The following is a 17,223-nucleotide window of genomic DNA, read 5'->3' as shown; positions in this document are numbered from 1 at the left end:
CCAAAATTATCTGCCAGGATTGGCGGAAAAATATAAATTACATGATTATGGGCAGAGGAAATCAATAGTAGTATATAATTGGGGGGGGGGGTCAACAGAAGTATATTATTTACACCTGAATTTTTAGGGATATGTATTATATATATACAGCAACTAGGACTGATGGGACTTGGAGTCCAAGAATATCTGGAGGGCACCAGATTGGCTACCTTGGTTTTATACAATCGATGTACACACACACACACACACACACACACACACACACACACACAGAATGAAGTTGATGTAACATGATATCCTATGTTAAGAGTAGGATTTCACTATTCTGTTGTAGTGAAGTGAATTCTAGTGTGCTGTACTGGTGATTTTTATATTTATCAATATAGATTGTCAAAAGACCTTTGACAAACCCTTGTAAAAAAATGTAAAATTGGAATAAAAGCAATGAAGGAGGATTAGCATTTAGCATAAAATAGATGAATTAATGGGGGGAAAGATAATTGAAGTGTACTACTAGTCTATATAATTACTGGTTTCTAGTGTCATTTGTTAAAATTTTGTCCAAAATTTGGGTTGTAGGGCTATAGTAAGTTATTTCCAGCCTTCACTGTTGGAATGTTCTTTTCCCTGGAAAAAGATAGCCACGTTGTCACTAAACCTTCTGGACTTTTGTACAGCTAACTTTTCTATCAATTTTTGTGCTAGCCACTCTGCTTTGAGCTCAGGTACTGAGGTCCAGAGCATTAGTGTGAATTCTTTGCATGGTGTCTTGCACTCGTCCTCAGACCTGGCAGGCACAGTTGATGCACTTCTCCCTCTTCTCTGCATGACAACAGGTAAGTTTCAGTGCCAGTGCTGTTCATAGCTAAAATCTGCCCCATTGCACCACACTTTTTGGTGTGCCCATACTCTCCTAAGGCTCTCACCTAGGTGCCTCCTTCCATGCAAGATATTCTACAAATCCAAATGAAAGATTCCTTTTGCACAAGTAATAAGGCAAATGAGTACTTCCTACCTACCTTTTCCATGGTACTCTTGCTTCCCAGTACGTTTGGATAATGAACTTTCACTTTCAGGCTGAGGTCTCCCACTGCCATTGAGCAGCCAGGCTCATTCCACTTGGAACTCCCAAGGAATTCATCTCTCCAGGGCCCTTGAAAGTCCTGCCAGAAACAAAACCCTACAGGAGACAGGAACATTAAAAAGGTCTTCTGGAGATATCTGGTAATTATGAGGTCAGCCTGAGACTGATCATGAGATACTGCATACTTTTGCCAAAAAAAGGACCTACCATGGTTTGGGTAGGAGAGCAGTCTTTCCCATTCAAAGCTACATTTCTATCTGGGTAAACTTGCTTAGGAGTTGTGTTGCTAGTAACCTCCACATATAAATGTGCATGGAGGGGTGTTTTTTTAATATATATATATATATATATATCTCATTTCCCCCAGCATCTGCAACAGCTGCTGTCTCTGAGTTCCAAGAGCTAGGAGCTGTTGCTACTATCTGCCCAGTGAAGCCTACAAGATGCAAGGAACATCCTATTCCATAAACTCTACCAAAACAGAGTAAAATTATTTCCCAGTTTTACTCTGCAAACCTCTGAAAACTATTTCAAATAAATTAAACGATCAGGCAGGTACAGTGCTTTCTCAATGTTAACTAGCTTTCACAATGTTAAACAATACAAATTTCTTATGCTATACAAATTGTGGAACTCGTTTCCCCTCCCCCTTTCACTGGTAGATTCCCAAATGGACCTGGTTAAGTCATTGAATGGATGTAAGAACCACTGTGATCAAAGTGTCTATCACTACAAACCTGTGGTTTTGGAGCTATTCGTGATTGACTTTTCACATATGCTGTCTTCTAGTTTAGTGATATGAAGGCAATGATAATATGATTACAGCTCTGCAGATCAAAATCACTGAGATGACCTCAAAATAGATGCTTCCCATTGTAATGGTTTCCAGTGCTGGTCTGCCTTAGCAAAAGCAGCAGATGTGTGGTACCTTTAAAGGCCAACAAAATTATTATGGCATGACCTTTCATGGAGTACAATCCAGTTCATCAGATGCATGAAGTCTTAGCTTCAACTGCAGCCATATACCAGTGGTTGTGTATATAATGAATGAAATGAAACACAGCACAGACAATTGCTATTCAAAGTGATCATTCACAGTTCTTAGTCTAGTTTAGTAACTGACGTTGTGCCACTGATTAGAATTTTTTTTATTGTAGCACATGAAGCAAAGTTACAGTGTAGGAGAGAAAGAAACCCAAAATGCTATGGTGCCTTCAAGACTTGTTGATATATTTTGACATGAGATTTTACAGGTAACAGCTTACTCTCTCATGAAGTAGCAGTCAGAAAATAATAGATTGTTTTCAGTAACCGAAGCTGACCATACTTGCTCTGGATCCAACCAGAGGCATGGGACCCACACTGGAAACTCACGTGCTCCACCGATGAACATAAAACCCATAAAACAGTGGTGGCTGCTTAGCCAATCACACATATTTGTCCAGTCTCAGGCTGCATGGGGAACCAGTCCCAAATCTGACACAGACTTTAACTGGAGAGTTTCTTCTCTGTGTTTGCCCTCAGCACTAAGCTCTAAGACCCATATGTTAACCTGATGCTGTGCTTTGTGGGGCTTCTTGGGTTGGAGAAAAATGTTCTACAAAACAGTTACAGTGCGCAGATTTAGTGTTTCTTAATGGGATTTCTGAGGCCCATAAGTAAAGAAAAATGTCCAATTTTTGAACCCCTAGGAATATAGTTCCCTAGGAAAATGTTTAAGCTGCTACATAGCAAAGCACTGAAGAGCGAGACTAAATTCAAAAGAAGACCATGGCTCTCTGTCTTTAAAAAGAAGGGGAAATCCTGATTTGCATTACTTTTTATTTCTGTATTTCCCTCTTCACCACCTCCACAGCAGGTATGCCTGTTTTAATCCATACAAGTTAGTACTTAGTCTTCACTCCCACATAAACACAATCATTTTGCAAACATGTTCTAATATTAATTACCCCCTTGGCACCAAAAGTCAGGATTTCCTGATGTAGCCCACTAATGTAAAATGCATTAGTGCAAATGCTGTCTCCAAGAGTTTAGATTTAGATTCTCTTAAATAAACAGTGATTACTTCCCTCCTCCTTTCTCTTTCTAAAGGGGGGGGGGAGATCTATACTATTATCTGCTCCAAAAGTCTAGTTTCTCAAACACAACTTCTGCCAACCATCACCTTTGATCTAAAAAAGAAAAGTTTTAAAAACAATTCAATATCCAGAGAGAAAATTGTATTTGGCTTCTCTTAAAGAAGGCGGTGCTCAAGTTTTGAAGTCTTCCAAAGGTCATCTGGTTGGCCACAGTGAGAACAGGATGCTGGACTAAGTGGACCTTTGATCTGATCCTGCAGTGCTGTACTTACTGTATGTTCATCTTAGATAAAATGGAATGTAGGAAGAAAAGGCTTCAAGATGAGACTGTAGGGGTTGGAATGAGACACATCTGCCCACTCCAAGTCGCCATATGAATGTGTCCTCACTCCCATGGGATTAAACTTCCAAATTTATTCTTACACTCAAGTGGGGTGCGTCATAGCATTTTTGTAATGTTCAACAACTTAATGCAATTTTTTAAAATAATATAACTTTTAAACTATACATAGAAAGATGCATACAAGTAATTTACTCGCCAAGATCAAATGACAATCTAACAGACTGAGATTCTGCAAAGTATTATGATTATTAATTTTATTACTTGAGAATTTTTCAAGCCCTGGTTTACAGACGTACTCAACTCTTTATAATCAATGCTCTGTGACTGTATGGATCTATCTATAATCATGCAAAAGACTTCAGCCATACAGAAAGCTTCCAGAGACTTCCTAGGTATTTTGACACCCAGTGATAGCACAGATATTGCAGTTTAATACAGATTTCCAAGATTCTTTTGCCTTTTGAAAGCTTACCAGCAACATAGATGACTTGCTCCCATAAAACTACACTTCTTGACTGTAATGGTATATTTTTAATGGGTTTTTTTTTAATGGAGACATGATCTTTAAGGAAAGTGTTTAAATGAGTTCCTTTTTCCTCCTCCTCATTTGGGCAGCAGAAACAGTGTGCAGGGCCAGAGTTGGGTGCAGCAGCCAGCAACAGCGTCTGTCTGCACAGGTGAATAACTGTCTTAAAGTGTTGATATATATATATATATATATATATATATATATATATATATATATTCCTTTCCCATTTGAGTTGTTTTTTTGTGTTATTTTTAGTCCGATCATACGCAGGAGAGGGAGCCGGTGGTGCCAAAGCTCAGATTAGAAATGGAAAGCAAAGCCGGAACTGCTCTGAAAATCAGTAGGTGCTCAGATACTACTGTGCCGAGTGTCATAGAAATGCCTATTAAAGCACCATCTTCATGCTCGGAAGAGCAGAACGAAGCAGTTAAAACCTTGGGCGCTGCCAATTTCCCCCATAGTTTTTGTATGAAAATAATATTTAAGCTGAGTTCTACAGTTCCAGATACTGCTTCTTTCTCGGAGCGAGGTGGGTGCGGACAATGTTTTGCTCGTGAGGCAAGCGGCGCACACACCGAGATCTGTCTGCAGTGGCAGCACTTTCAGGCAGGAGGGTCACAAGAATAGAGAGATCTTTCCTACCAAACCTTCAGAATAAGAATAGAAAGCTGCCTGAACTCTCGATGGAGAGCTTAAAGGGAGAGTGAGCGGAAGAATGATTGGCAGCAGGAATCGTGGGTGGCATCGGAGTGAATGATAGCTGGAAAGCGTTGAGGAGGAGGAGGACAGTTAGGAAACAGCTGGACATTGAGAGGAGACTGTCTTCAGGGTTAGTGAGCAGGATCTGAGAGAGAGGAAGGGTTGATTAAAAGGCCAGTGTTCTAGATAGCTGTTGAAGAGGAGTGCTAGTTGTCAAGCTAAGGCGTTTCAGAACCATTATTTCTTATTTTATCAAATTACTATATCTTTTAGGTGCTATTTTCTATTACAAATATGTTCAATGCTTTTAAATGTCTGAAGGTGCTCTGGTCTGGATGATTCTGGGAGAGGATATTGCACCCCCTGAGCTGGCTTTCTTTTACATAGACCAACCTATACCTGAGTCCTGCTGCTCTCTGTAACTCAGTATGTGGTGGTAGCAGGTCATTTGGGACAGTTTTAAAGTAATCCTGTATTTCATAGGGCACATAAATGGCTGACCAAGTGGCCTCCAGTGCCCGGGACCCTGTAGGGGACTTCTGGAATATCACAGAGGGTGAAACTATGGCTCTTTCATTATTAGGAAGTAGCCAGATTGATGTAAAGGCACGAAATAGATGCATAGATGCTCACTGGAGAAAGGTCCATCCGGAAGAGATGCTTCAATGGAACACAAGGGGCAGACAATCTGCTCTAATAGAACTGTGGCTGAGTGTATGTTTGCACAGGGGATATGTGACACGGCCGGTTCAAAGGGATCTGCCTGCCTCAAAATGACCATGACATTGCAAATGGCTTCTGCTACCCACAGCAGATAACAACAGCTGGATGATTATAGTAGTTGGCATCTATATTCAGTGTTCAGATACATTCACTTTTATTCAGCTATGCATTCGAAATAGAGTGGGAGAGAAGAATTATAAGTGGTTACGGGCTCATATTTTAAGTACTGCATCATTTGTCTACTAGGACTAGAAAAAGCTGAATAAATAGGGCAGATTGAGCTCCAGAAGGTTGTGGTGTGACCAAGCTTGGCTCAGCCCTGAGACATTTTGGTTGCAGGATCCAGCACAGCAATATCCTGTCCCTCATGTTGTCTATATAAAATGGCTTGGAGAAATCATTAGTGGATTGGGGTTGAAGTGTAATTGGTATGTGAGAGACCCCCAGCTCTAGGTTCTCTTTTTTAAACTGATTATGGCGAGGCAGTGAAAATCCTGAACAGTGAAAGTCATAGCTCAGTGGTAGAGCTTCTGCATTGCATGCAGAAGGTCTCTGGTTCAATCCCTGGCATCTCCAGGTAGGACTGGGGAGTCCCCTGCCAGAAACTCTGGAGAGCAACTGCCTGTTCCTATACCTGGAGTCATTTATGGACAGAATGAAGGCTAATAAATTCAGTCTGGACATGGTACAGTTGATGAACGGAGTTGAGGAAGACTGAGCTGATCCTATTGGCATCTCACCTTAAGCCCATGCTTCTCAAACATTTTGAAGTGGAGCCCACCTGAAAATTTACTCAACCTTCCAGTACCCACTTATAAATTTACTTTCACTTTTAAAAACAAGACACAGACACTGTTAGTGGGTGGTTCTCTGGTTCAGAAAAGTGGAGTGCAGCTGGTTTGGATTTTCAATCAAGTGCCCTCAGACCACACTCTAGCTACCTATCTGACTGCTATGAAGAATCACTTTTTGTGGTACAGGACTAAAAGTGCAAAGTCTGGAAACTCATCAAAGGATAAATTTGATATAGTATGTTAAGATTAAATAAGTCTTTTTCTTGGCCTCTTGTAGAAAGAGAGCATGAAATGGTTATTATTTCTTATTACACTAAGGTATCCTCCACAGGCAACAGATAGCCAAGTAATAAGAAACCTTCCACTAAGGATTTAAAACAAAATATGTTTATTCTCCCTCAACATAGACCATGCAGTAATAGCATATATTGGCCCAGTTTGCAACAATTCAATCTGCCAGCTCTTAAGACAGTTTTTTTCCCCTTATAGAAAAAAAATGCTATTCCCATTACCAGATTATCACCCACCACCTGCTCTATAGATTCTCCAGCACTCTCTGAATGTATGCTTTGTGAGGATCAAAAGGCTACACATTAAAACAGTAAATAGCAATAAAATAATAGTACTTGGTAGTAAAAAAAAAAAAAGCCCAAACCTGGCAGTGCCAACCCCTCTGTCTTTGAACTATAAGCTACTTCACCATTTTACCCTTTGATGACCAACTACTATAGAAACTTGAGAGCCAGCCAAGTGCAGCAGGATCACATTTTTAATGGGGGCAAAAAAGAAAAGCACACCTTGATATGTATTGTTGAGCACTGGGCCAAGACTAAGTTCACTTCCATTTGGGTGTATTTTGTCCAGATCACAGGACTATTAATATAATAAACCAGACGTAACAGTCACATGGAACCTATGCATAGACCACATGCTCATTTACAGACGTCTGTATATGGGAAGGATGACATGGCCAAGCTCTGCCTGCGGTTCTTATAAGGGCATCAGAAGATCCCTGCTGAATTAAACCAAAGACCCAACTAACCCAGCATCCTGTTCTCTTAGTGGCCAATCAGATGACTATGGGAAGCCCACAAGCTAGACATAAGTGCATGTTGGGAGATTCCATTCCACCTTTTGTAGCAGACATGGGATTGTTGCGTGTCACATGTCTGTTTACTTTCCAGCACAGACTGCTGGATCTCGTGAGCGGAACTTCAGCTCTGTGTTTTGCTTTTGTTTTGAGACTCTCTCCGAGAAGACGGCAAGGAGGGACGACATGTTTCTTTGTTCTGATTTATGTAAAATAAATCTGTAGTTTTAGTATGTATCCACAGCCTCAGCCTCTTCTGTTGTGCAGTTTACACTGCTATGTATAGTGTGCTCAAGGCAGCAAGCTTGAGTTGCTGATTTATGTCGGAGCCAGAGGTCGAGGAATCTCCACAGCATGAGGGCTGAGAGGGAGATGATCCAGCTGGGGGCTAGCCAGCTGGCCTTTTGACCCCCGGATGCCAACAGTGCAAGGGTGCTCTCTGTACTTGTGACTCCCAGCAACCAGTCATAGAGGCATATTTTCTCCAACTGTGGAGGAAAGACATAGCCTCCTTGTCTAGTAACCATTGATAGCCCTACCCTCCATGGAATCTGTATTCTTTATCAACTTCTTGATATTGCAATGGCTGTTTTACATATGTGAGTCACACTTTATCATAGCACTTCTTCATTTGTATGGTGCCTATAATGTCCCAGGCTTTATAAAATAAAATATTAGGAAGACTCTTTATCGTGTTATATTTGATTGAAATGTAGCTTGATAGGCTGAGGTTACACATTTACAATCAAAACAGACATATTTATTTTATTTGCTTACCTAAAATTTTTCTATCTTCGGTCCAGCAGGACTCCCAGAACAGCTTGCAGGGAAAATGTAAAACAAGGAAAGAACCAAAAATCAATAAAACAATATAATACATTCCTCAATGCAGCAAGAAGCATTCTAGCATTAAAACAGAACTTTACACTAATAGTCCTGAAAGGGTAAAACACTCCACACTGCATGCTGAAAAGAAATTGGACTTGGCAGCCAGTAAGTAGTACCGGACCGGACATAACATTAGGCACAAGGAGGGCCATGCCTCAGGTGGCAGATGCTGGGGTGGGGAGTTCAGTGGTGGGTGGCAATGCATTGGGAAGACATTGTGCCATGTGGCCTGTCATTTGTCCCCTAAGCTATTCTACTGCCCTCAGGTGGAGTGGAGGTGTAGCAGACTCACCCCGCTAACTGCCCCCAATTAAATATAGTGGACCCACCACACAGTACACCAATTAAACAAATTTCTACAATTTACCACAAGCTATCTTGTGGGAGGTCTTGTAGGAGGGAAAGTTCAATTCAGGAAGTCTCAGGCAAGATCAAATAAGAAAGGTTTTATTTACAAAGGGAAACCAGGGGAAACTTGTTCACAATTAGGTTCCCATTTGGACAAAGCTCTCTGTAGATGGACTGAGGGGTACAGACCTTTGATGCAATGAGTCAATTCATATGGTTGTTAGCCAAAAGGTTGGCGGTTCAAGTACACCCAGGGATTTTTATTTTAAAAATATATATTGAAAGTTCAAAAAGTACATAACTATGTGCACCAAACATGGTGAGATGCAAGCAAAAAGGGAGAAAGAGAAAGAGAACCAGTGCAGAAGGGAAAACAAAGGGGGGGGGACCCAAAACTATATTTCGGCACCTGTGAAGACAAGGCTGGATCTAACAGAACATCACTGTTGTGAATCTGATCCTTCAGCGGAAGTGCAATGCCATCCAAAACAGATTGAACATCACCTCCCCCTGAAGATATTGAAGTCATCAAGCAATGGACTTGCTCCTGTGAATTTACCTTCACTTTGTAAGCCATTTGGCAGAGTCTAGAATGGCAGTTCACCCCAATGGGCAATTATATGCTACAATCTCACTGGGGGAAGAACTACCTTCAAAGAAGAAGCACCGTGCCCTGCAACTGTGTTAGGGAAACTTCACCCTCTTCAGGCCCAGCATGGGTGCCAATTTGGCTTGCAAGGTTATTCCACACAAACCATACCCACCTGGCCTACACCTGATATCATACATCACATCAGGCGCAGGGCAGGTATAGCTTGGAAGGAACATTTGGCAGCCTAAAGTGAACTTGCAAGTGGGGCTCCCTGCCAGTGTCATTCAGGTGATTAGTACTGACAGAGAGCCCTGCTGGGATCAACTACACCAGGGGCTTGCTTTCTTCATTTGTAGGATGCTGTTTGGATTCTAACCACATGTGTCTGCAGGGGGAGGGGGGGACTCCATTTAGATGATGTGGTTAGAGAATTTCTTCATTTCTGGATGTTGCTAAATTACAACGCTCATCATCCCTGGCCATTGGCTACTCCTCTGTAAAGGAAAATATATTTTGTTTGAAGGACAAATTCAAAGTGGACCTGTAAATGGATTTCATAGAGGCTCCCTATAACTACTGTTCATGTTACAGTAAGCTAGCACATTCCCAACACCAGGTGGTTGGTGCTAAAAGTATATCTTCAAAGGAGGTTGCTGTATTCACTACCGTGTCAATGAACTTCAGTGTCAGTCACAGGTGTCATTAAGAGGGCAGATTACCAACAGGTAGGTCCACCTGTCAAAGTTGGTTTGTGGTGGTTGGGGAACCTCTGGCTTGGAGATTTGCTATGATAGCTGCTCATTTTGACTGTCAGACCCCTGGTGTTCCTCCTGCTAGGCTATTTATATTAGCAGTGTTTGTCTACCTTACTATGTTAAAATTTTGATGATTTTAAAAATGTATGGCTGTTTCTTGCTATGCCAAAAGTTGAGTTCAAAAGGTCTATATTCACTTTCTGCAAGAGAAGTTGTTTGACTCCATATTTCTTATTCTCCAGGTCCATGCAAAAGAGTTTTGAGCCAAATTATTATTAATTTTTTTTACTGGGGACACTCTGCAAGTGTCGCTTGTGATTTTATCCAGGCTGATCAATATGCCGTTTGCTTTTAGCTACTGCTTTCTTCCAGAGAACAAGAGGCTAGAAGAGGCAGGTGAGTAAGGTCAAAACGAATTTAGATAAACAGAGATAGAAAACTACAGCTGAGCATCACAGGAGGGCATTGTAGGGAGAAGGAAACCTTAAACCACCCCTCCCCTTCCACAATCCTGCTGTAATTTCTGGCCCCCCCACTTCAAATTTGGAAAAATGGCTTGTGTGGGGTGGCCATTTGGTTCCAGCTCTGTGAGATAAGGCCCACAAAGGACCACCAGGGCTCTATTTCTCTTGGAATAGGTGCATCTCAGATTGTTATTACACCATAGAGATGAGGTTTTAGTCCAGCTGGTAAAATTGTATGTCCCAGGGAGGAAAAATAGCTGTTTTCACCAATTGGCATTTAACCCAGATAAGCATCAGACCTGCTGCACACTGATGCAGTTTAGTAGAGCCTACAGATTATTTTCACACGCTTCCGGAGTGTTTTGAAACACAGTAATATCATCCAAATAACACACTGGACTCCATGCTGGTTCTTAAGAATTAGCAACATCATTCTTTGAAAGGCACTGGGTGCTGATACAAGTCCACATGGAACATCTTTAAAATGAAATAGTTCATCAAGTGTAATAAATGCTATGAGGCTTCTGTTGTGCCTCATGTAATATAACCTGGTGGTGAGCATACTACAAATCAAGCGCAGAGAACATGTTTGCTTCATAGAATATTGTAAATATGTCTGTGGATGGCTGTCAGGTTTATTGAGCTCACTGAAACCCACCCAAAATTCCATAGCATCAACTTCATATAATGACCACCAACATCATTATAGATGAAACCCATTCAGCCAAATCAATCTATTCAGGAATGTTTGTATCTAGTAGTTTCTTAAATTCTTCTGATATAGCACCCTCGTCTAAAAATGGTAAATACCATAACATCTGTCTTACAGGTGCCACATCATAGTTGCTCAACCAAGTTTCTACTCAAAATGATCCTCCATTTCAGCTAAGACTGATGTTTGTACTGCAGTGGAATTTGGCTCAAAAAAAGTGCAGTGTCTGTTAAATGCAACAAACACCTTGATGAGCTGAGATTGAGAAAAGCACCATGTTATCTGGTGAGCTTATGCCACCAGATAGTATTTTAAAATGGTACAATGCTCTTTGTTACTACTATTTTAACACCTGCCCCTTTGGAAACTAATGGACGATGGGGAACTTTGCAAGCACGTAATATGCACTAAAAGTCACATATACAGCCACATACACAAATTTAGTTGTAAGCTGTTATTTCCAAATAGCATGACATGTAGCTTTGCTTCAGTCAGTGACATGTTTCTAAAATACTACAAGTAGACTAGATAGAGTAGTTCAGAAACAGCTGAGCCGGTGTCCAACATTTGTTCAATAGGCTGTAACTTTTTCCTGAAGCTTGGGAAAACACATGAACAGCGCACACAACTTGTTGCTCCTGCTATATTTGTGGAGCTAATTTTCTCCCAACTTAAAGCAGTAGCATCTGGCACCACAACTGCATGCACTCGCTAGCTGGACTGACTGCTACAGCATAGCTTAGCCCAATGTTCACTGTTTGTTTCTGGGCCCAATTCAAGACACTCACACTAATGCTTAAAGCTCCAAACAACTTGGTTCCCCAATATCTGAAAGACCACTTCCTTCCCTTTTATTAATTATGAGAATATCCAGCCTTATTACAGTGATTGCACTGAACCATCATGACAAGATACCTTATGTAGCTTGCAATACGCAACATATGTCCACAACAAAAGCATGTTTTTTTTCTAGATAGACATGCAATCTTTCTTTCTTTCAGGTTCCCTTTGTAAGTATTTGCCTAGGTTGCCATTGGAACTTCTGCAGAGATTCCAGTACTCGCACTGTACCTCCTATATCCAACCTTACTGCTCCCCACTTTCTTTCTTTTTACTTCTGCTCTAGCCACCCCAGTTTGGCTTTGGCTTTTTCCAGTTTGCTTCTAAAGGCGAGCCTTATGTGAGGCATTGTGTTTTCTCAATACACTGATCTCTAATCATCTCATCTGCCGTATTTCCAAATTCACATGTAACAATTAGTTCCCTCAGAGCAGCAATAGACTGTAATGATGATTCCCTTGGTTTCTGTTCACGCTGGCAAAATTTGTAGCAATTAGCTACCACTTTCACTTTGGGCACCAAAAGAAATATCCTTTAATGTAGTGAGTGCCGACTCATATTAGCGTCCCCAAGAACAGAGGAGAATATACATTGCCCCCTTCTGCTCCAAAGAAGCAGCTAATCAGTACAAGATTTTACTTCCTCTCTTTTCTCTCCTCCCCCCCCCACTTAATTCATTCAACTTATTACATTCATATCCCACCTTTCCCTCCAAGGAACTCAAGGTATCAAACATGATTCTCCCCATGTTACCCTTATAACAGCCCCATGAGTTAGGCTAGACTGAAAGACAGGCAAGTCACTAAGTTCCCCCAGTCAGCTTCATGACTGAGGGAGGATTTGAATCTGGGCCTTCTTAGTCAGATTGGTGGTGGTGGGGAGCCCGACTACAATTCCCATCAACCCTAGCCTGCAGGGACAATGTTGAGAGATGATGGGTGTTGTAGTCCAGCAAGACTGGGAGGTCCATAGGTTGGCAACCCCTGCTCTAAGCTCAACACCAGGTGGTTCTTAAGCATCCAAATCCAGACATTGAAAGCAATCAGAGACTCATCTGAGTATTGAAAGAAAGCTATGAATGGGTCCAGAGGCAGAACAGCCACTTTTACCATCACAGTCTTGTGACAAGAGGCTGAGGCCCAGTCTGTTTCAACAAGGCTTATTTATGGCTCCTTAGCTCTATAACTCTGCCTAGACTTAAGTAAGCTCTTTGTCCTCTCTGCTTTCTTCTTCCTCTGTTTTCATACTATGCCTTCTGGTAAGCAGAGCAGCCAGCCCTGTTTTTAAGACCACCTGCTCCATCTGTATAGGAACATAAGAAGGAACATAGTCAATCTAGCTCAGGTGCAGAAATATCGTTTCAGGTGTGGAAATATCAATTTAAAGGCCAAAGCCATGTCTTGTTAAATGTGTGGCAGAATTTCATGTATCTGGACTGATTTAAAACATAGATATATAGCTAGAGAGCCCAATGAAGATTGGAACTGTGGCACATGGTCAGGGTTTTAAGCTCTTTCCTTATTCTATAGTCCTAAAGAAAACTGCTGTGAGGAGGCACCAGCTGAGGTGCACACTTGCTCTGTCCCCTTGGCCTGATATATATCTGCAGGGAGTCAGATCAAGGTTCAACACACAACTGAGAGCCAGTTTCCCTCGAAGGAGATAAATAGGGGGATGCTGTTAGTACATTAGTGCCATGAACCAACCTTGAAGAGGAACTGATCACAGGCAAGTGAGAAACTTACCGGTACTGATAAGCAGAGTAAAGTTAACTCCATAAACAGAGGACATAACTGTGAGGGTTCTGTAACTGAAAAGGGGCAGGCATATACAATACTTGAGTAAATATAAGTGCCCTGTAGTGAGAAGAGTCCTGTACAGTACTTTCTCCAGGAGGAATAAAGGGCACACCAGACCCCCTGGGAGGCGAGTGTCAAGTAAGCCTAACCAAAAGTCTTAAACCAAAGGGAAGGAGGCAGTGAGCACTCTCACAGTTGCCTCCCTGAATCTGCTATTTACCATGGGAAGAAAGCTACAATTGGTGCCATTTTGGTTGTTGTTGTTGTTGTTGTTGTTGTTTATTAAAGCTGTATACCTCCCTATACTCCCTCCTCCTCCCTGCCTCTCTGCCTCCACACCCAGCCTTTGTCACACACATCCCATCCAGTGGCTGCTTTAAGAAAACAACAGCCCAGATACATTGAATGCCATCACAAATCTATTGTAACTAGTCAATTGGAAATTTCAGGACAATGCAACAAGTGTTTCACTAGCATTTTGGATCAGGGCAAAGGCGGGTCAGGTAAAACAAACATTCATTAGTAAGTTAAGCAAGGGCTGTGAGGAGACTTACAGCAAGCCCAAACACTGCAAGGTATTTGCCGGGCAGACATAATTGTATGACATTTGAAATATACTCAGAGTCAAGTGTGGATTTCATGCTCTTTATTCAGCTCATTGTAGTGAGGAATGCAGTTTCCCCAAAACGTCTGCTTTATATACACTATTTACACAATGGGCCCCACGTGATTGGCTAATTCCGGGATACTCTTGTATGCCAATCAGGTTGAGGATTCACTTCCACCTGGAGCTGGATTGGGTGGCTCCTGTGGACCAATCAGACTGCTGCATTCTGGATCCTATTGTTCTAGGACCAATCATATTGGATCCTATTCAACTCAGAACATAACAACATTTCAGTTGGCAGGTGAGTGATGGGCAGAGTGACAGTCAAAAACTATCACGCCACAACCCCAGGAAAAACAGTGAAGCGGACGCAGGCAGCTAAGAGCATGGTGGATGGCCATCAAGAAGGGATGCTGAACTGTTGATGGAAATCAGAGGGGAGCATATACAAAGGTCTGTGTGAAGTTAAATGCAGGTTACTCATGAATCCAGGAAGCTGCAAAGAGAATATCTGTGCAGGCAGATTAACTGAAATGGCTTCGCTACAAAGGGCATGGCAGTGTTAGGTCTGCAAAACTTTTGCAGGGGGACCTGGATAGATCCAGCTTCTGGAGATAATTAGAAACAAATCAAAACGTGGGCTGAAAAGAGCTCTGTATTTTGGTGCAAAATCCTGGCATCAGGATAATTGGGACCAGAGTTCAATAACAGGGCGCACAATTTTCACCCACAACTCAAAAGGCTATCCCTTGCTGGCACATCCAATTGAAAGGGCCTCACCAAATGACTTTCAGAATGTCTTTGCTGAGTCCATCTGCCAAACCAGAAGAAATGGGAGGCACAGCACAGGAACCAAAACCTCTTTAACCCAGTGTTTACTTAGCTAAATCCTGCACACAGCACTAATGTTTGCTTATCTTAATTTTTACTTGAACATGTAAATCTGAATACTGTTTACTACTGTGTCAAATGGCTGCTTGGCAGACGTGAAAATGTGCTTACTAAAAATGACAAGGAGAGAACAGAGGGAAGGAACACATGGCGGAGGTGGGGAAATGAAAAACAACCCATTTTAAGGCAAATAGGTGTGAACCCTAGTCAGCTCCTTATATACTGACGTCTGAAGGAGAGGGCCTTCATTATCAGGAGGTATGTTTCACACAGTGTTGGAACAGGGTCTTTAGTGTGGTGGCACCTTCCATTTGGGACTCACTCCCAACACATACCTGTCATGTGTCCTCCTTATCAACACACCTCCTGACACAATGCAGGTCCCAGTTGGTACCTGCACTGGATTGAAATTGCTTTTATATCTGCATTTATTTTAATTGTTTAAATTGCTTTTTATGCAGGCAGTTTCTTTTGGATTTTTTTTTGCTGCATTTAGAAATTGCTTTGAGATGCTTCATAGGCAATGGATGGATGGACGGACTGATGGACCACACTGAGCCCCAACCATTCAGATGGGAGCAACATTGAAAGGAAGGGAAAATGTAGATGCTTCCTCTCCTGAGCAATTCCATTTTGGGCAGTAATAAATAAATAAATAAATAAATAAATAAATAAATAAATAAATAAATAATTTATACCCCACCCATCTGGCTAGGTTTCCCTAGCCACTCTAGGCGGCTTACAACAGAATATTAAAAACACAATAAAACATCACACCTTAAAAACTTCCCTAAATAGGGCTGCCTTCAGATGTCTTCTAAAAGTCAGATAGTTGTTTATTTTGTTGACATCTGATGGGCGCCACTACTGAGAAGGCCCTCTGCCTCGCAGCAGCGGAGGAAGCCACTCGGGCGCCTGGGGCAGCACGCCCAGGGACGGGCAAGCTGCTTGTAGGGGCGGGGGCACGCTGTGGGGCCTCTGGAGTCTGCCTGCCTCCTCCCACTCAGCCGCCCTACAGCTGGGGGGGGGGAGGCATTGGGCAGACTGTTTGGGCAATGTGGAGCCTGCACGCGCCAAAGCCACCATGTCTCTCCCAGGAGAGACGCATGGCTCTGGCATGCTGCAGGCCCCGCGGTGCCACCAGGCATTTTGTTACCCCCCTCAGGGGTGACACCCAGCATGGCCTGCACCCACAGCATCCCCCTTACTCCGCCCCTGCTGCTTCATTCCCTGTAACTCACTTCTTGCAGTGTCTGGGCTGAACAATGGGGGTTGGAGATGCTCCTTCAGGTATACAGGGGTGAGGCTGTTTAGGGCTTTAAAGGTCAGCACCAATACTTTGAATTGTGCTCGGATTGGCATTTTCATGTCAACAAGGTTATGTGGATGCTGCAAAGAAAGGGAAGGGACATGCTTAAGGAACACCCATCCTACAACAAGCACTTGCTGTCTGTGAGTGCCCCCAGAGCATGTCGTATTGTGGCCGGGGGAGTCTTGTTCCATCTCAGTGCAAGGTAGATCCTTATATATTCCCACTTCAGTTATTATGGATGGAGTAGCAAGAGCAACCTGAACAGCCTTTTGCGCTTTGTAAATTTCAGCACAATTCATCCGTATTCCTGTTGCAGGGCATCATTTAGTGTTAGCAATTTTTGGATCCATCAGTTGCCACCTTTGTGAATGTTGTATACTTGAGCCCTGCTGAAGAAACTGACTGATGTCAGCGCTCACAATAAAAGCGGCATGCTTACTGCTGGGAGTTCATATTGTGTCCTTTCCACATCTGTCACTTCAAATAGCCTAACTGTGTATCTTTTAAAGAGACAAATACAGCCGTGTGGCATTACTTCAGTACCATTCTTATTCTAAAGGGAGAGGGTGGAGGTGTCTTTTCTTCATTCTGGGCTGATTTAGAGGAGTGCAGCCACATTCCAAGATATTTTCTGCTCCTGTTAAAACTCAAAGAGTCACATTAAAATAGTGGTTC

Source organism: Lacerta agilis, chromosome 7 (genome assembly GCF_009819535.1).
Source record: "Lacerta agilis isolate rLacAgi1 chromosome 7, rLacAgi1.pri, whole genome shotgun sequence".
NCBI classification, from domain to species: domain Eukaryota; kingdom Metazoa; phylum Chordata; class Lepidosauria; order Squamata; family Lacertidae; genus Lacerta; species Lacerta agilis.
This window is presented reverse-complemented; position numbering follows the sequence as displayed.